The sequence below is a fragment of the Porites lutea genome, chromosome 1 (genome assembly GCF_958299795.1).
Source record: "Porites lutea chromosome 1, jaPorLute2.1, whole genome shotgun sequence".
Lineage (NCBI taxonomy): Eukaryota > Metazoa > Cnidaria > Anthozoa > Scleractinia > Poritidae > Porites > Porites lutea.
Window position 1 is genome coordinate 53,796,780 of NC_133201.1, and position 20,377 is coordinate 53,817,156.

Consider the following 20,377-nt stretch of genomic DNA (forward strand, 5'->3'; position numbering starts at 1 on the left):
CCGAAAATAACGACCTTCCGAAAGCAGTGACTTCAAAAGTAATTTCCCTTTTTGCTAGAAATAACGGAAGTTATAGATACAACAAACTTTGCCAAACTGATCCGAGGTTTATTTTTAACGGTTATAACGACCCCGGGAATGATCACTGAGATTCCGTTATGTTACCGGGAAAGGTACATAATACATTTTGTTTCAGAAATTCTTCCTTTCATCTGTGAATACCCATACCGTAATCAAGGATTTTTTTTAAAATTTTTATTCAAAAAGCTATAACAAGAAATGCCTTTCGCTAAATATTTATAATTTTGGATGTTTTCACAATTGTGGCGATATTATTACTTTAACTTGGTAATTTTTAAGACAGATGTACGGTACATGTTAGCTACCCGAGGGTAGGAACCTTCCGAAAGTACTCGTTACTTGCCGAACTTTACGGTATTGATTAAATTAGATATTTCAGTCCCAAAAAAATTGCATATTTCCATGAGGAACAGATTTCAGCCCGTCATGATAAGAGCATAGGCATGGAGTGGATGTTAACTCAATATTTTTTTTTTTAACAACGAACCGCTATGACGAAATCCTTAGTATTAATTAGATATGACTATCTTTCGAAGGGAACTTCTGAATGACTAGTGGTAACCTAGACTCGAATTGAAGCGAAGATCCAATACAGCAACCGGCCCTCAACCTTATTGTTATAGACAAACCCGTTAATTATACGGACCCCGGGGGCAAGAGGAGGGGGGTTGGGGGGTGAGGGGGGCATAAAAATTGTCCGTAGTAACGGAGTGTCGGTATTAAGCAAGTCATGTTATTTAATTAAATATTACACCCTTTCGAACAAAATACTAAAAGAATAAAACAGGACATTATTAGCATTGTAAAATTGAACATCTCCTAATCTTCAAAAAAACATTATCATGGAAACATGTGTATTTAAAGGGATGTGTGAGTAGTGTAGTAGCGTCGTATATTTTAGGGGTTAGTTGAGATGCGTGAAATGGAAGGCGTTGAGTTATATTGGACTTGAATTAGTAAGATAATGGCTGTAGTTTGTTAATTAGTGCATGCCAAAAAATTACGTGACATTTGTCTTTTTTCGATCCCAGGCCCCGAAATCGTGACCGAAATTCACATCGATAATTGTTAATTTTTAACGAAAAGCAAAACTAGACAAAGTTAACGATTACTTTCTCTAAATGTACGGTTATATTTACGATATTTAGTTATTACTCTATCTGGAAGTCGAAAATACGTTGGGAAAATGAAAGACAAACCATGTGAATCAGTTTTCTAGTTCGTCGAACTTGAAAGTAGCCGTGACGGTCATTGACCGCTCGGCCAAAACAGGGTCATTGCTTTAAGCGGCCTAGTCGTTTAAAACATGCGTATTTGAAATATGCACGGGTTTATATGAAAGGCCTTGGGATCGAATAAAAATATATGTAAATCGGCGTTTGAAAAGTACTCCTTCCTTCGTAGATGATGGCAATTTTGTGGAGCGCCCCGGCCCTTCTTGTAATTTGCATTACGTTTGTGTTGAGTTGTGTAGAGGCCGTGCAAAGCGACCAAGAAAAGAAGGAAAACGGCGTTGGTAGGAAAGGAAATACAACCACAAAGGATATCCATCATTTCAGGCCCAAATAAACAAGCAATCTTTGAATCTATAAATTACAAATTTGTCGTAAATTTATTAAATTGCGCCTGGTTTCATGTTCAGCAACTAATAAATGATGTTTGTTGGCAGTAAACTTCTGTACGAATCGCACAATTGCAAATCTGCAGAACAAGACGCTGATGATCATGATGAAGAACTGGATCCAGAGGAACGCTTAGGCAAAACAAACTTCGTTTTAAGGAATCTTGTTCAAATAGCCGGACAGGAGTGTGGGATCCGTGGTGTGATGATAAATTATAGACTTTGAGTCAAACGTGGCTCCCTATTCCGCGATAAAAACTTTCCACGGGACAAGTACCCTTTTCGGCCGCCATTTTGTTTTGCCTTCTTCATTCAGCTTCATAGCCCGCTCATTTAAACTGCGCATGAGCAGAACAAATTTTTCAGGCTCAAGCCCATGTAAATCGGCCTCAAAGGAGTCATTTCTTGACATGAATTGTTTCCCGTAGAATTTAATAATATATAGATTTAGCCAGGGCTAAAAGCAAAGCTCCTATTAACTCGAATTTATAATTTAAATCAAACAATAAACTTGTATTCCACAAATCAGTTAACTTTAGAGCACATTCATGTGACTTTTGAGGGAAAGGCTAAGTGATTTTAGAGAAAAAATAATTTTCAAACAGTCCAAGCTAAGATTGAACTTAATCTTACATCAAGTTGATAGCCTTATTATATGTACACCCAAAAAATAGCATAGCCATAATGGCTCTTGATCACAGTAGATTAGGCCTGGAAAACAAATTCTTGGAAAACAAATTAGGCCGAATTTTTTGCGTTCGACAAGTTTACTTTACAAAATCTTGCCAACAGGTCTGGGGACGTGTAAACCAACCTTTTATACTTTTTATACATCACATCTGAGGTGAAACAGTACCATGAGGCGCTGTTTTTATCATACAGACCACGGACAGAATGCAGTATTTCACAATTTTGCAATACAAATTGCACTCATTCAATATTCAGGGTGATCGAAGCACGCGTGGGCTTTAAGCAAAACCGTTAAAAAAAATTTCCAAAATCACCTATACGACTAGCCATGACTAGCCGGTTCTCAATTTTGACAAGCGCCAAAGTCGACAGTTTAAATTAAGATTAATAGAGTTATACGCTTCAACATAATAATGAACAAATAATTCGGTTAAAAATATACAGAGACAACAATTTTCATTCACGAAGACAAGTATTAAAGTGTCTCTGAAAATCCTTGTTAATGTTTTAAGCCGGCTCCCCGGTCTTTGCTTTTTTCAAAGATGAACTCGAGGCAAGAAAATCGCTCAATGCTTTCTTTTACACCCAGAATTATAAATAAATATTCTTTGGAACGTTTTCTTTCTATTTGAGGTGAGAAAATGTCTGAAGGCTTTTTAAAGTTCTATAAGCTTATAATCAAACCTGATACTCGGTCAGATCATTGTCTCATATCTTACAAACGTGCATAAACTAAATAGACCCATAAACTACACTCGACTTCATTAAATTAGATATAAAAAACAAACATCAAATAAAATAATTACTCAGGCTTGCCATCCGAAATCGAACTTCCGACTTTGACAAGCGACGTATTTCTCAACCAAAAACCCAATAAACAAAGTAGCCATGAATAACAGAAGACACTTGATAGCAGCTGAATTTCATTTTGTTCATTCAGTGGAGAAAGACAGTTAAAAACATCACAAGTTGACACAAAACTCTGTCAGCTTCAGCTGTCAAGGTAAACAAGTTTCAAGATGCTGCATAAATTTTCGCATGAACTCGCCTGTTAAGTTTTGACCAATCAGAGCATAAAAATTGGACGTAGAGCGTGACCAACGCGTGACCCTGGTGAGAAAAGTCAAAAGCAACTGGCATATTTAAGAATGAGGCTGAGTATCTTATGAAGAATTATGGAGATCGAGGAGGGTGTTATCCGTCGAGGCAGGCCGTAACCCGACGCCGATAACACCCTCCGAGATCTTCATAATTTTTCATATGATACGAAAGCCGAATTCAATAACTGTTTTATTATTCATTCAAAATAATTCGTAGTTTAAAAACGTGGCTAAAACATGCTTACCTCCATCGGTCCATCGATGTTAAGTTCATCTTCGATAGTGCACGTTTAGGTTTGTCCAGCTCCGCAAATATTTACCAAATAGCAGATGTCGCCCTTCTAGTTGTCTTCTTGCTGTTCTTGCCATGTTTTTTGCTATTTTTTCGCCTAGTTCTCATGTCCGCCATTTATCAAGTTCACAACCAAAACAACTCAACCTCGACCCCAGGTCTTCTCGGTTAAAGGTGCCTTAACCTGCGAAAACGCTGCATTTTTGACGTCATTTCCTCGTTAAACACAAAATTCTTCCAAATTTGGTAATCAGTAACTGGTTATGGTGAATTAAACTTGTGCTTTTAGCCAATCAGAATCGGGAAAATATTTTGAATGAATAATAAAATATATATATACTGGCATACAATATTATACAAAGAAACATTTAAAGGTCAACAATTTTTTATTCCCGAAGACGTGTTTTGAGAGTAAAGTGTCTCCGAAAATCCTGAGTCACGAATAAAACCTTGCAGATTTGAGCCTTAAGTTTTATGCCGCCTTTGCCCATGTTTGCTATTTTGCAAGATGAACTCCAGGCAAGAATATCGCTCAAAGCTTTTTTTTACAGACAATAGGATAACTAAACTATTTTTCAGAACTTTTTCTTCTAGTCGCGGTCAGAAAATGTCTAAAGAATTTTTAAGTTCTTTACTAGGTCAGATAAATTGTCTCAAATCTTACAAATGTGCGGAAAATGACGGCATAAACATGAAAAAAGAAAACACATAAAATGCAATAAAATTACTCAAGCTTACCGGTCTTGATGCAGTACGAAAACCCATCAAGTTAAGCCAGAATCGCTTAAGACTTTTCGCATAGTCCAGCAAGGCGAAGTAAGCTTACTAAGAGTAGCTTATTTTTAAAAACGATGATTCCCGATTTCTTTTTGTCGTGCGGCGCATTTCTCAACCACAACCCAGTAAACAAGCCAGCCAAGAATAACAAAAGAATATTGATAGCTGCTGTATTTCATTTTGTAGATCCAGTGCAAAAAGACAGGTAATAACATCACAAGATGACTCAAAACTCTGTCAGCTTTAGCTGTCAGTCAGCAAGTCGCAGATGCTGCATAAATTTTCCACTTGAATCCTTTTCGCTAGTGCGCCTGTTAATTCTTACTCTATGCCTTCCTCTTCTTTCTCTTTCCCGTCGCTCTTCCGGGCTTACAAGCAAATAGTTTGAATTCAATCCGCTATTGTTTGTTGCCATAACAATTTTTTCGAAACAGTTTACTAGAAACTGAGCACTACGGTCACAAAATCCTTATGCAATGAAATAGTTGAAGTAAACATGTTTTTGAACGCGACGAAAGCCATGCCATTTCTTGGGCGACTAACCGCCAAGAAAAAGGCGGGTTGCACAAATGAATCGGCGATTTATAACCTACTCCTCCCCCGGACGGGGTGACACCTGATTCCCTTCCCTCCCCCGCAAATAGTGTACGGGCGTACGCTACGTCATACGTACGCTACGTTCTCGGAGGGACGGTTTACTAAATTTTCTTACCTACGGTGCTCCGCTGGCGCGCTTCGCGCGCCGGAGCTCCGCTATGAAGTAACAAAAAATAATTATTTTGGGAAGAAAAAGTGATTTTAGGAGTTGCAGTTAGGTAGTTGTGGAAGTGATAATTTGGTTATGAAGGAATAATGTAGTTATAGTACATTGAAATAAAGTGGTGGTTGTGAAAAGTACATACCTGTGCTTATTTTAATGTTGTCAGGTTATCTGTTTAGGATTGTTTTTCGCTTAATTTTGATAATATCTGTGTGGAAAGAACATGGCTAAGGCCAAAAGCTCATTTAATACAGAGAAAGGGGTATTGAAGATTTTGAGAAGGGCCGGAGGGGGGGGGGGGTGGTTAAATTTGAAGATAAATGATGTGCTGTGACACACCGCGTGGCAGACTGTTTACTTGGCTTGTTTACCCTCGCACGTATTGCGTGCCTACTGCAACTTTGAATCAAAACAGGCGAACTCGATTACTCTATTTGGGCGACGCCCAAATAAAAAGGGAAGTCTTAATACTTGACGCAAATGAGAATGAAGTGCACGCATTAGCGAGGCTGGCTTTCTACGAGAATCTCTTGGTTGGGCAAGAATCAAGTGTCTGTTGTCCGCATTAACGAGTGTCCATGCGCGTTTTCCATTTACCAAAAACTTTCGGAAACTTCCATCGAAAGGTCCATCGAGTGAAGAATGTGTTCCATTTGACACAAGTTCCATTCGTTTATGCGTTCGTTACCAAAATTTAAGATGGTAGCACAGATATCACCGTGCGTGAATAGCCTGGAACTGCCGGTGATTCCTTGTGAAGACTCGTAAATGGAACATGGTTTTTTACCGGAAATTTAATTTTCCAACGGGAAAACATGACTACCTTTTTCAAATTCCAATTATTCCCGGGAACTTTCCAGTGGAACGCCCGCAAAACGTGTGTTCCATTAACTTCCCAACTGGAATTTTCAGAGTGTCTTAGTAAATGGAAAGCGTCCCATTACATTAAAAGGAAAAGTATCCCGATTCTGCGCATGCTCAGAATTTTGACTTATGTTCATCCTGTTGCGAAATCAAACGATGAGAGGAGAGTAAGAGAACCTTGAAAAATCCGTTTGCATCGGACTTGGCCGAGTTCGATACTGCACTAAAACTTCTCAGAATTACAGATCAGTGATTCCTCGCGAAGAGAGGCGCGGAGCGCCGAGCGAAGTGAGTTTATAATCTCGTCGCGCGCGAAGCGCGCAGTGCGTGAACCGCGTGTGGGTCCTAGCGAGCTGCAAAGTCGCAGTTTTCATCTTTACTTGTATATATCCGATGGTGTCCGCCATGACGTCATACAGTAGTTTGACGTCACGGCGCATTTTTGTTTCTAGGCAACATTGGACTGAAAGCGATTTCGAATTCCCATCAATGACCAAAGTATTCATGAAGAGCTGTCTTTTCGTCGTCTGCAAAACAATGTTTACTATCGGTGAATCTCAAGCCATTTTTCATGCAAACAGAACAGCAAACACAAGAACGCCGAATTGTCAATCCTCGCAGTGGAAAATTTGACACCGAAAAATCCTCTGGAGCGCGAACGCCGACTTGAAATTCAACGGCGCAAGCAACAAAGATGGAGACGGCATCATCAAACAGTGGAGCAGAGGTAACATCACTCAATGAATTTTGAATGCTAAAGTACTTTAAGAGCAAATGGAAGCGATTTTGGATAATTAGCCTTAACATATGAGCGAACATCGCGGTGACAAAACACGTTTTGCTCGCAGACGAGTTTATACCCTATCGGCCTAGACTGTTGGGCTTCCATTCTTTACATGTAAATGCGATGTAATGCATCTACGTTGGGTTTTCACTGTCGAAACTGCAGTCGTTCTTCTGAAAAATATCTTTGAATTCACTTTAATAAGGCTTGAAGGTTTTAATAATAAAATTTCTCTCAATCTGCTTGTGTTCCACGTTGCCTAGTGGTAAAGCCTTTGGCCCAGTAAGTCGAAAGTCCGGAGTTCGATTCCGCACATAATTTTTTCTCTTCGCTTCTTTCTTTTTTTTTCTTTTAGTTTTCATTTTAGATTTACAAATTTCCTTCTCGGCTTTACTTGCCGTTTCCCCGAAGTCCTTAAGCGAGGTCCTGCGATTTACGTATTTCTAGTATATTGTTCCCATTATGTTTCGATTTGGGCGAAATCGGGATTTTTTGTTGTTACTTTCATTGCCGTTAGCTGGAGGACCAAGAGAAGGGAAGCGCTTTAATGCCAGTTAATGGCTTATTTCTCCCGCTAGCTTTCATAGAAGCTCAGATAATCGTGAAAGGAATACGCAGAAATGGAACAGCAACAATAAAGACTATGTAAGAAAGAAACCATTGAGACATGGATGTGGCTGACAGATGTTACTGAATAAGCTTCGTGAAGCACAGTGTTTTGCAACGACGCGTTGGAAAACTTTCAAAAAAACCTCCCTACGGCCGTTAAAATCAAACAGGCAAGCACTACATGTTTTGAGAAACGAGTGCAATGAAATCGTAATATTATGATTGACTAACCTTTGTGATGCTTCATCGCGATGACTTTGAATTTTTATTTTTATCTTTCGAACTTTTGAGGCTAGAACGTCGGCAAATATTACTGCACTTGGATTTGCCACAAATTGATCTCTGACACGAGTTTCACAGCAGAAAAGCTGTTTTAAAAGCGAGCGGAACGAGTTTTTCGAGTCGCGAGGCAGCCGCGCTAGCGACAAAGTCACGATAAGTCTTCGTGCCGCGAGCCAAATTTTAAACAAGGGGAAGGACTTCTTCGAAAGTCTAAAATATTACTTGAGAATGTTATCAACAAATCTCGGTCGGCGGTGCGGTCCGGAAGGAAATCTTGTCGCGTCAATATGACAGTTCAATTGTCTTTTTAAGAAAGAACAGATGATGCTCGCGCGTGCGGATAATCGGAACACTGTCCCTTTAAGAGGCCCTCTCAGGACTTGAGGAGGGTTATGTCTGTCCCTTGTCTGAATTTCAAAACCCGTTGTTTCACGTATTGAGGAGGAAGCCATATCGCTGTCGGTATTATACTACTGATTTTTCGCTTTTCTCTGTCGCTGTCGTAGTTTCAACCCATCTTTGTGTCGCTTGTCACCATTTCTGCTCCATTGTCGCTGTTCAAAGGCTATGTCGCTTGTCGGAATTTACTCTAACGGGGCTCCTGCCATAACAGGGTCTTCCCTAGGGACAAAGGAAACTGACCGTGTCATAAATACGTCAAATCACTTTATTGTGTCAATCAAGTTATATGTAGACCTAGATGTTGGAAATGTTGAGGACATCGTATCATTCTTCGTAATTTTGGCGGCCGCATCATGAACAGTTTTTTAGTTCATGTTCTGCCGTTATCTGGAGAAAACGAAGCGCTTTTGAAATGGAATTTTACTTGTCTTTAAAAACGTGCGTGAAAGATCATGGGGATAGTTTTAGCTGAGCGATGTAGAAAGAAGGATTTCATTAGTATGTGCTGAGGGGCCCTACTTAGCTGTTCGGTAAACATTTTGGTCTTAAACAACTAAGCGAATAATTTTGAATCTCTCGATGTTTTTTTTTTTTTAATTTGAGATTCTCGAGACTAACCATCGTTTTGTATTACCCGTACGGTTCGAGATTATTGATATCTTGTAAGGCAGTTAAATACGAAGGGCTGGGGCGACCTCAAAGGTTTCACGCGTTTAAGGCAGAGCCTCCTTTTCTCCCCCTCGATCAAGAAGAGAACAAAAGGAGGCTTTGATCACCAGGTGGAGTCCTCATGATACCAGAGATGATTTTGATTGATTATGGTTCCTTTTAGCAAACTGGACCTTCTTTCAAAAAACCAAGTTGATGTTAAGGATTTTTAGCGATGCCCCGTACCATCTTGGCGCGACAAGTATGGATTAAGTTCAAAAAGCTTCCCCTAGTCACATGCAATCCCTTAAATGGAACTTTAAGGAAAAATTTCTTTCTGGGCCAGTTCGAAACAGTCAGTAAAGGGTAAGCTGATGGTGGACTCGAAAAATAGCGCATCTGATATTCAGATCCACTTTTCAGAGGAACATGTAAAACATTCATCAAGTAGAAGTAGAGTATTTAACTCCTTATTATCTGAGTCTTTAGAAAGAGTTGGGCTAAAAAACAACGCCATGACTAAATTGTTTCCGCAGACTTAAGCTCCTGAGAGAGCGCCTTTGTCTGTTAGGCTAAACACTAAGAGAATTCACATTGTGTATGAAATTGACCAAAATAATAGTAATGAATATGGACATGCATGAGATCAATATGCATCTCGTGTTCACATTCGATATCTCACTCGTTCGCTGCGCTCACTCGTTCGATATCGATGTGAACACTCGAAGATAAATTCCATATCTCCGCGCGACCATGTATTATTCTCTATATATACCACAGTGTTTTTCTTAGGTATTCTATAATTAGGAACATTTTTTTTAACAAAAATCTTTAAATTTCTATCTTGTAAAACCTAATTCATTTCGTTCAAAGTCTTTTAATTCATATTTATTTTCCAGGGAAAATATTCTATTTCAGGCTTAACCTAACACAAGGTCTAACTGTAAGATCATTTGAATTTTTCGGGATGTGATTTGTTTATAAGTTTGAGGAACATATCACGCCCTTCCCGTTTCCCCGTTTTTATGTACCTAAATGTGTGCTCGAGCTCACGACTAGCTAAAGCACACACTAACCGCTTTAACTGACGTTTCTGCAGGTCTCCTCGTTAAGAAAACTGTGGAGGAGATCATAAATCCGAACCACTAGAAATTTACAAATGAATGATTTAAAACTTTGAGTTAACTGGCTCCTGGCTTCAGGGACTGAACCTTACAGCATTCTGTCTCAAACGAAAGTCTCATATCGATGTATTTTATTATCTCCTTGTTTCTTGTTTGCAGACCTCTACATCCCTTTTTCTGGAAAAAATGATTAAATTACGAAGGCCTAGATCAATTAACTTGTTTGTCGCATCTCTGTTGAAATCTAAAAAAAAAAAAATGCTGTCTGTTATGAGGCTACCACTTGACAGAAAACGAAACAAAATGGCTAAAAGGGGACGCTTAGGCAATTATTGATACGATGTTTTAAAATATGCTTAGGAGACTTTGCAGTTTGCGGTTTGCGGTTAGTTAAAAACCTTCCCTCTTATACTCCACACCCACATTCTGAATTAACGCGGAATTTTTCGAAGGAATTAAATTTAGTGATATCTGGTATTTCAGCGATCCGCTTTTAACAAAGAACTTTAGACTAGGTTATATTATTTGATTTTCGTATCCAGTCCGAATCAGTCATTCCCCCCCTTCTATCCAGTTGTCTTAACATTTAAGATACTTTCAAGCAGTATCTGAAAAATCAGAATCTTCCCTTCCGTGCAGCTGTGCTTTAATCCAATCAGAGATAACTGTCATTGACGGATTTTGGTGCAAGGAGCCGAGCTCGCATATGTTGACGCTAGCAAAGAGATGGTCTAGACATTTAGATTTGCTTTCAATTCGTCTCACTGAATATCAACGAAAAGGTAGTGAGAGGAGTCACAATCGGGTTGCTAATGATTGATTTTAACGGTGGAATGGGCTTTATTGAGAGTGAACGTGATAATAAAGACAAAACAACAACTTCTGATTGTACATGTATATTCAATTTTGCATATTGATTAGAAAAAACTCTTGAAGATAATTACGGGAGTTTTGCACCTTTCTAATAGTTTTTCGTTCCAAACGTTTTGGAGTGTGCGTATATCGAACTCATGGTCATAAAGAAATGCCATTCACCACTAACTTGTTTATTACCATTTCTTAAGAGCATTTTGGGTATTTCATATTTAAATATCTGTATATGTGTAGAAACCCTCTACCCAAGCGCCAAGCTGCGTTCTTTTAGAGCATCATTCTGCCATTTTCAACGCAACAGTAGACTCTCCACTTTTTACGATCACGATCTTTCGTACTTGATCCCAGATACTACACTATTGAATCATAGGCCAAGTTACGTGAGGGCTATCGTGCAAAACAGATTTACAATATCCTTACAAAAGAAAAACAGGAGTGATATTTTGTTCTTACAGAATTTCACTAAATGAGGAAGAATCAATTTTCTATCTCCATCACATTTTACCCACAAAAGTTCCGCATCTCTCCTCGCCTTTCATTTGAACACAGACACGCCCCTAGCCTGTATTCATTTCTTTTCAAGCAACACTCTCCTCATATATCTCGTAACACCTCATACCCTATGTTTCCGCTCTTTTTCCACTACATTGAAACAACTTTGGATAATTTTTTTCTATCTTATAGGCATTTCCTAACAGGTTGGCAAACTGAACACGTCAGAGACACGTCAAGGATGGAATTGCAAACGGCGGATGTGAGGCACCACAACATTGTACACTGCCACGCTGCACTAACGTAGTATTTCCGCAAACGTTTAGTGGATCAGGAACCGTAAGTAAACCCTACTAAAGAAATTATAGAGTCGCTTCCTCTAACGGGTTCGCGAAAACTTTCTTATGTAAGCAGACCGCAATAAGCTTCTTTAGAAACTATCTTCTTTACAAATTTTGATTTGCCAACATTGTGGCTTTTATGATGTTATGACCTCAGCTAATTTAGTGCACATAGGTATATTCAAGTGCTCCATAATCCCTAAAATGCGTCGTGTGTTTTTAAACAAAACAAAAAAAGTCAGAGGATTCTGACCATAAATTCAGGTTGGAAAATATCTAATCCTTGGAATAGGACCAGGATTGGGGGATGGGGAGGGGTGGAGGCGTCAATTAAGGGTGGCATTTTTGCTTGCGTATGTAACTATCGCTATTCGTAACAACTTGTTATATATGATGTTATAACATAGAAGGTTTAATTTTAAATTGTTTGGTAAACAGTTGATGCAGCAGGTGGTATATTAGACCCAAATAAATATTGCCTTGTCTTGTCTTCATTTCTCATTAATGCATATTTCTACCTGACACATTTCAGGTTCGAGTATTTGCATCATTAAGCCACGAAGATCAGTCATCCGTTGTTCATTCACCTTCCACCGTGTGGGCAGAGTCCATTAGTACAGCTGGATTTCAGTTATGCTCGCGTGCAACAGGTTCTACAAATGACACTGGAATTATCAACTGGGTAGCGTTTCAGGACAAACCCATGTTAACGGATGGGAGCGTTACTTTTAGCGGAATATGGACAACAGAAACGAAGTGTGAAAAGGTGGCCTTTCCTCAGGTTAGATAACCGAGTGACAATAATTGTATAATTTAGTAAGACGAAAAAAAATTAAAATAGCACTTTATTAAGCAGACGACGCTGAACAAGAGAGGATATCCTCTCTTGCACTGAACAAGTCAAATATTAGGAGTTTTTATTTTTGGATCACAGGGATCAATTAATTCTCTCAGTCTGGTTTAGTTTAGTTTTTCATGCCTGGGCTTAGGTCCAAATTTAAGATGAATCGTGTTCGTTACGTTTTACTTCGGTGGTGTGATTAAGATGCTTGGCCGTGTTGAATGTATTGATGTGTAATAGTAGCGAATCAGGAAATTAAATAGAGCTATCTTCATTTACTTGAAATTTTAATACTTTCACATTGCAAGTAACAAAGCTTAGCTAAAAACTAAAGTTTTTATTTGTAACTTTTAGTAATGTGGTAAATATGATTGATTTCGCCCTGCTTTGTGCATTTATTCGCAGAAAAATGGGATGAAAAGAAACTCGAGCCAACATGATTAGATTACCGTAAATTCCGAAAATAAGCTCCTCCATGTATAAGCCCCTCAAAATATAAACCCCCCAAACCGGTAACGCAAAAAACCCTCCGTTAAATCACCCCTCCAAATATAAACCCCCCGGGGGCTTGTATTTGGAAAATTGCCCTCAAATACAGAGTGAAACAAAGCAAAAACAGTAAATTACTTCCATCTATAAGGGAAGCTCAATCGATTTTGTAACGCAAATCTCCCTCCGAATATAGGCCCCTCCAAAAATAAACCCCTCAAAAAGGACCTTTGAAAAATATAAGCCCGAGGCTTATTTTCGGAATTTTACTGTAATGGGATTGATCCATGATTCCTTTTCTCTTTTCGTTTAAGTGTAGCTTACATGAGGACAACATTGACTCTTATTTGATTTCTAGGAAATGTTGCTAATTTTTTTTCGGTTAATAGTTTTTCATTTGCCTATATATTCTTTTTTGCAGAACTTTGCTTCCGAACCTAATGTATTTGTCTCTGTTAAGTACACTCGCAGTACAAAGCCAAATGATGCTATGTACTTATGGTTAGAAAACGTCAATTCTGGAGGATTTGAAGTGTGCCTAAGGGAATTCTTGCCTTTTGATGGAAAACACCAAGATGCAGTTGTGGTAAGGGAAGTATTGTGCTCGAGTAATTAAACAATAAAGTGAAAGACCACGGACTATACAGTACTATCATCTCGGATCACGCACTGGTGCATGACGTATGGCACGACGTTTGCAAATACGATTTGTGTCTTGTTAATTCACGTGCTGCGTTATTCGGGGTGAAATATTTTTGTTGTCTCTCACGTCGCGACGTCAGTGTTTTGTGTCGATGTCATAAGTCACGAATAATGGGTAAGTAGAGGTGGCTCGACTGGATTTTTCAGGAGTAATACAGTCCATGTTTCAGTATTTCCTGCGTCGTTTTTATTAGGTAAAGATGAAAATCTGTTTTGATTAGTGTGACGTTGACATCTCAGTTGTCATGACAACGTAATGACGTGTTTAACACTGAGAATCGTTTACGGGAACTTCTAATAGCTGTCTTAATGTTCGCGAAGTTTAAGCAAAACCTACCAGAGCATTATCGAGATATTTTGATAGGAAGTTTTTTAAGGATAGAAATTTAGTAAAAATATACTGATCAATCTTGATTTGGTGTTTTTAAGGGGCAACCTGTTCAAGTTTTGCAGAGTACAGAGAAATGAGGTTGCAAGTAGAATATGTAATGATGGCACTGAAAAATCCTGGCGACTTTCAGAAAATGTCATTGACCATTCTTGTCTAATAGATGGCAAGTTTAATCCGTTCTTTTCTTCGTTTTTACCTTTTTACATTTTTTTTTTGCCCCAGGACTGGTTCGCATTCACTGGCAATGGAAGTCAACTCAACTTTACAATTACAGGAAAAGAGTATTTTGCAAACAGTGGAAATCCATCAGCCCAAAACAACTATGGCTTTTGTCAGGTGAAAACTACTTTATTTCAACATTTAGCACAGTTATTTGTCAGATTAAAACTTACAGTTAATCTCAGTAACGGTAACAGTTTCAATAACTACCGCAAAGTTATTTAGTGGACAGCTGATTGCCAAAGTAACGAATTTTAAAAATACTTTTCAGTCTTTGTCCTTATCATCTATTAACTCCTTGGCTGTTTCCACCCTACCGTTCGTACTTTTTTTGCGTGTTTCTTGAGTTATATTAATAGTGATTAATGAACACACAGCGAAACTGTCACTTGTCCAAACATTCAATTAAAAAGTTATAGATTTGCACAAATTCAGAACAACTGGTATTTCTAAATTTTACCTCATGACAGTTTAGAAATGATGGTTTTCGAGGAGAGGGGAAAACAAGAACACCCAGAGAAAAACTTCTTGGAGCAAAGGAGAGAACCAACAAAAATTTTAAGCCACTCATGGCGTCGACGCCGGGTTTGATCCCGGGCTACATTGGTGGGAGGCGAGTGCGGGCGCCACCCTTGCTCTCCCTTTAGGGACAATTACAAGCTAAATCTTGGCAACTAGTTTCGTGTCATTGACAATAACCATTGAACTATATCTGTAAAAGGTAAAACTTTGTACGATGCCTGCCGACCCAACCTTATAGCGGTCGCTTAAAAAAATAATAACAGAAGTGCTAAGTGATAAGTGCTGTTGTCCTACTACGCGCCGATTTGAGGTAGTTACACAAATTAACGAATAGTTTATTAGCTCGTTGTTTTTTTTATGCTTGTCAGTTTTCGTGAGGGCGCGAAAAGCTGTACGTACACTTATACATTACTGTGCCACCTGATTCTGTATAGATTTAATCTAGTTTCTTCAGCAAAGAATAGTATGGGTTGTCTTGAAACGTATCTGCTTTATATTCATTGAAAATAGCTAGCCCTGAGAGATTATTCTGAGAAGTGAAAGGTTTATAGAGGATGGCCCAAAATAATGGGAAAAGAGCTACATACTAATTCATCTCCTTAAAACGTTCTTGATTTTTCTTACGTATTTACAGGAAGTACCTTTCAATACGACTTTCTACGAATCGCCAGTTATTATTCTTTCCGTAAATCATCAATGTGATCGTCAGATCAAGGGAAGTCGTCTTCCAGGAAATAATATCATATCGGCATGGGTACAGGTAGGTTTGCATTGCTATTACGTGTGTTTGATGTTCAGGATTATGGATTTTTTCAGTGCTTTGCTGAATCATTTAATATGCAAATGGTTTGCTTGAAGAGTGACTACACCTTCAGATCCAAATCACCTCTCTCTCGTTTAGTCAGGGGATAGAAGTACTTTGGTCAGTCTTCTAAATTGATTAAAGGACTTTAAAATTGCTGACAAAGAACAGTGTGGATCTGATCAAAGTTATCGCTGAAATTACCAGGAATTTATATTAAATCGGAAGGTCACATATCCAAATTGACGTTCGCTGAAAATCAGACCATGTTTATTTTCTGAGTGCTATCACTTTTTGTTGTAGGAAGTTGGATTAGAATCTATGAAGATATGCGTTAAAGACCTCAGTGGATTAGGATCGAGTCATGATCCCTTGATAGTCAGCTACGCTGTTACTGGAGGTTGTTTTTTTTTTCATTTTAATAAATTTGCCTGTATTATCTAAATTCGCATAGCAAACCATTTAATTACATAATCACATTGTGGTTCACAACAATAACAGAGCCCTGGCCGGTATGCAAACATGTTGTAATCATACATGATTGTTTTTTTTTTTTTTTTTTGAATGGTGAGAATAACTCAATAATATAATGACTTGTTTCTTGGTGCAGATCTTAATCCTTGCCTTAATGTGCATTGCCCGCGATTTGGAGTCTGTAGGACCTACAGTGCGCATGACGCTCGGTGTGAGTGCGATGACCAATGCCCTTCATATGAAGACCCAGTGTGCACTGCGAATGGAACAACTTACGACAACAGATGCTGGCATAAGTTAAGCTATTGCAGAGGACTTGAGAATAATCTGGTCTATCACCCAGGAAGCTGTGAAGGTAACGATAAACAATTTCAATAATATTTATTTGTTTGGCTGTATATGCTATTTAAAACAGTCTGATTTTAAGCTACTGTGCTGTATAAATTCACTCTCGTCAAGGGACTCCACGTTTTTCTCTCCATTTCCACTGGTGTGCCATGTTCAGGTGTATATCTCTTGCACCATCTCCCTTAATTGTCCTTCCTGTTAAGGAAAGGTTTGAAGGTTTTGTAAAATTTCATCGAGTTTTGACGCAAATCATCCGCTAGTTCACTCCATATTTTCTAATCATTATTCGCCTTTGTTTCGTTGCCTCATTCCTCCATTGCCGTTTTAGTTCAAAGTTCGAATTCTCCGGTGTCCTAATTTGGCTAATTCGTTTCGAAAAACGACACTTTGCTCTGGTAGCTTTCGTCCAAGCTGGTGTCATATAAGGCACATCTTTTGCCCTCATTTTCATCCTTTTTACTGGCATATGTTCATCTCATATCGTATTTAGTAGTCCAAAAGTAATAACTGTCATCTACAAACTCGAACATTTCACCCAGATGCCATGGCGCTGTTCTCAAGTTGTCTTTTAGACTCTCAACATTTAAGTTCTTAAAGTCCCTAAATAAAACCAATTTGTGCAATTTTCTCTGATGATGTTTCACCTTCTCAGTCACTAGCCCGTATACCATTGCGCGATCGCTCTTTTCTGGATTTTTAACGCCACACGCCTCATAGTATCGTAGTTTGTTATAGTTAATATGAAATCCAGCAAGGACTCAGTCGTATCTGTTACCCTGTTTGGCATGGTAACTATAAGCATTCCACCCCTCGTACTTCTTGTAGATCTCGAAGTATTTTGCGTTCTCTTTGATCTAATCTCAGTCCCCTGTGATTATCAATAATTCCTTCTGAAGCGATGCCCAAAGACATCGTTTAGCTCCTCTTCCAGTCTAATGTAGTCATTAGCACATGACGCGTTAGGCGGCCTGTAAACTCCAATCATGCATTGCTTCATGCCTGCTAAGAGTGATTTCGATGGCTGGGACTTCGATGGTACTAAAAGACCATGGCAAACTGAGCCTTTTCGATGCCAATGTAGAGGACACGTTTGCCAAAACACCGCCTGCACCCTTCTTCCTATTATTCCCGTACTTTTTGTACCTCTCTATTGCAAATTTACTATTAGGATACGATCCGTCGATTTTCGTTTCTGTCAGAAACACTACTTGAGCTTTAAATTTGTCTATGAGCATAACAACTTCCTCTATCTTTTTCTGAAGACTAATGACGTTCAAATGAAAGATGAATATATTCCTTGTATCTTTAGCTCTCTCCTCGTTGACCCTCGCTACAAATTCGTCTATAAAATCATCTTTATATTCCTCCAAGTCGTTCTGTTTATCCTCAGTGATGTGTAGATTTCCAGAGGGAGATGAATGAATATGTCTATAAGCACTGTCATGCAATGGCTGATGGATGAGCGAGGCAGGAGATTTGACTAGCTCCGCAGTGGTTTCCTCGAAGAACAAATTCGTGAAGTTGAAGCAGCACCAATTTTGGTTCGAGGAGCTTAGCTCCATGTAGAATCTGTTATCCTTGTTGATACACCTAATATGGTACCATTAACTGCAGCTGTCACAAAAGATTTATTTCTGGTTTGTCACACATTCCACACGGATATCTATAGCCTGCATAACAGGCGCTTTATGAGTCAAGCGAGGCGAACGCGGCATTTTGCACGAAGCGCGAAACAAGTGCGAAGCGCGAGATGAGGGAGAAGAAAAATAAAGCTTTATTTTTCTCCTCCCCTCGTCTCGGGCTTCGCACTCGTTTCGCGCTTCGCGCAAAATGATGCTTGGCTCATAAGGATCTGGAAATCCGTTAAAATTTTGCTTTGAATCCACAATCCAGGCAAAAATATTTTCAACAGGCGGTTGGCCTATTCGCCTATCAAAGGGCCTGTTGTGCAGGCTAACACGGACATCTCCACGGCTTCCTTCTAACACGAGAATTTATATCGCTTGTCGCTGTCGTAACTAGGATTTGGATGAACGGCTTCACACAATAATAAATAATTCAGTTTGAATAAGGTAGATGAGTAGCAGTTTTGAATGATTTTGCAAGAAGCGAAGTGTTTCTTCAGCTTGGGAGTAAAACCAACATGGCCGCTCGAAGCACATGGCATTAGGAAAGAGTAGCCCAAATTTAAGCAAATGCTGTAGGGCGAAAACTCATTAACGTCCCCGTCAGAGGTGCCTCTAAGTTTTGGTCAACATTTCGTACCGTTCGGAGACGTAATGGCGCCCAAAAACATTAAAAACACAAACATTTTTGCGAAAACTAAGAAGCTACTATACATTATGTTGTGGAAAGGTATCCGGCATTGCAGGTTATAGCCTCTTTTTAGTTCCAATTTTGTTGCGCTGGAGTTTTCACACGCTTTTTTAGCACCAACCATCACCACGGAGACAATGCTGAAAGAATGCTCTAAAGCAAGCTACTAAAGCTGCCTTAATGATAACGCTTAATTATTACGGTTAAGCTTCCTCATAATGTTCTTAATTTATTATAAAACAGGTTTTCCAATTGTACGGGGCCGTATAGATTTGCTACACGTTCCAAAATGGTCAGATTCAAACTGTCAGACAGTCGCATTTCCTCCATACCGGTTTTATCCGGATAAACAAGTTCATGTTCAAATAACCGTCAATCACATGAAGCTGAATGACTCTGTGACAGTCCACGACGCTGTTACTTCATGGACAGAAAGTATCAACACAAAAAACTTGACCGTCTGTGTCATGCAAACCGGGAGGAAAGAAGAAGGTGCGAATCCATTTGCCACCATTGATTGGGTGGCTTATCAAGGAGCACCAGCCGAAGGATTGACCGGAACGGTTGAGTTGCAGAAATGGTGGTCTGGTACCAACTGCGCAGATGTAACCTTTCCTTCGGTAAGACGGAAATATTTTTGTGCGTACAAATTTAACTCGTTGTTGCATTAAAAGTATCCTCAGACGAATATCTTAGACTTTCATTCGCCACTACAGCGTTATCCACGTCTTCCAAACGAAGTTAGTCAAACAAACAAAAATAGCTCAATAAATCTAGCTGGATTTTTGAATTCAAAATGAACATAGCAAAATTTGCCGCGATTTGGGTGGAAACGGGCCAAAAAGTAGGTTTTTCTGGTCCCGTTAGTCCGAAAAACACACTAGAAAGGAAAAGGAAAGGAAACATAGAAAGATTCCATATAAAGTGAGGATAGGCTAATTTGTCTATTAGCAGTGAATTTCATGTCACGTGCAGCAAAATTCAAGGACGCATTAACACGCCTTCACTTGCAATAAAAAGCTATTTTGATTGCTCTTATTGCTTCATTCTTATATTTTTCTTTTTTTCAGGGCAAGTTTCCTGAGGCGCCAATAGTCCTTGTGACGTCAGAGCACCTGAGGACTGGTAAAGAGTATGATGCTGCTCTCATTTGGATTGAAGACTTAACAAAGGACTCACTTAAAATCTGTCTTCGTGAAATGCAAAACTTTGACGGTAGACACCAAGATATCACTGTGGTGCGTTATTAGTTTTTACAGAAACTAGAACGCCACTGTTTACACAATTTGTGAGGAATGCTGGTTTGTAAACTATAATAGCGTTATGATTAAAAGCATTCGTAACTTCAAGATTATCAGCGAGTGATTGTTTAGTCTAAAGGAGAAAGAAAATGGAAAGCAACAAAAACGGGAAAAAATAGACATGAATTGCTTTGCCTCTTCCACATGCTTCCTTTCATGTTCTTACACGATGAGCTTGGTGTTCGGGGAAATTGTGACGTCTTGCGTTCAGTTGGTCACCAGTCCATAGAGC

The 20,377-nt window shown here is 39.0% G+C and overlaps 2 protein-coding genes and 1 pseudogene across 2 annotated transcripts in view; all 3 read left to right on the forward strand.

Annotated features, from left to right (window-relative positions):
• Positions 1–20,377, forward strand: part of LOC140921542 (uncharacterized) — a 471,050-nt gene that overhangs the window by 424,780 nt on the left and 25,893 nt on the right. The window lies entirely within an intron of this gene.
• Positions 1–20,377, forward strand: part of LOC140921648 (uncharacterized) — a 216,262-nt gene that overhangs the window by 37,884 nt on the left and 158,001 nt on the right. The gene's annotated exons all lie outside the window — the stretch shown is intronic.
• Positions 1,734–20,180, forward strand: LOC140950297 (uncharacterized; annotated as a pseudogene).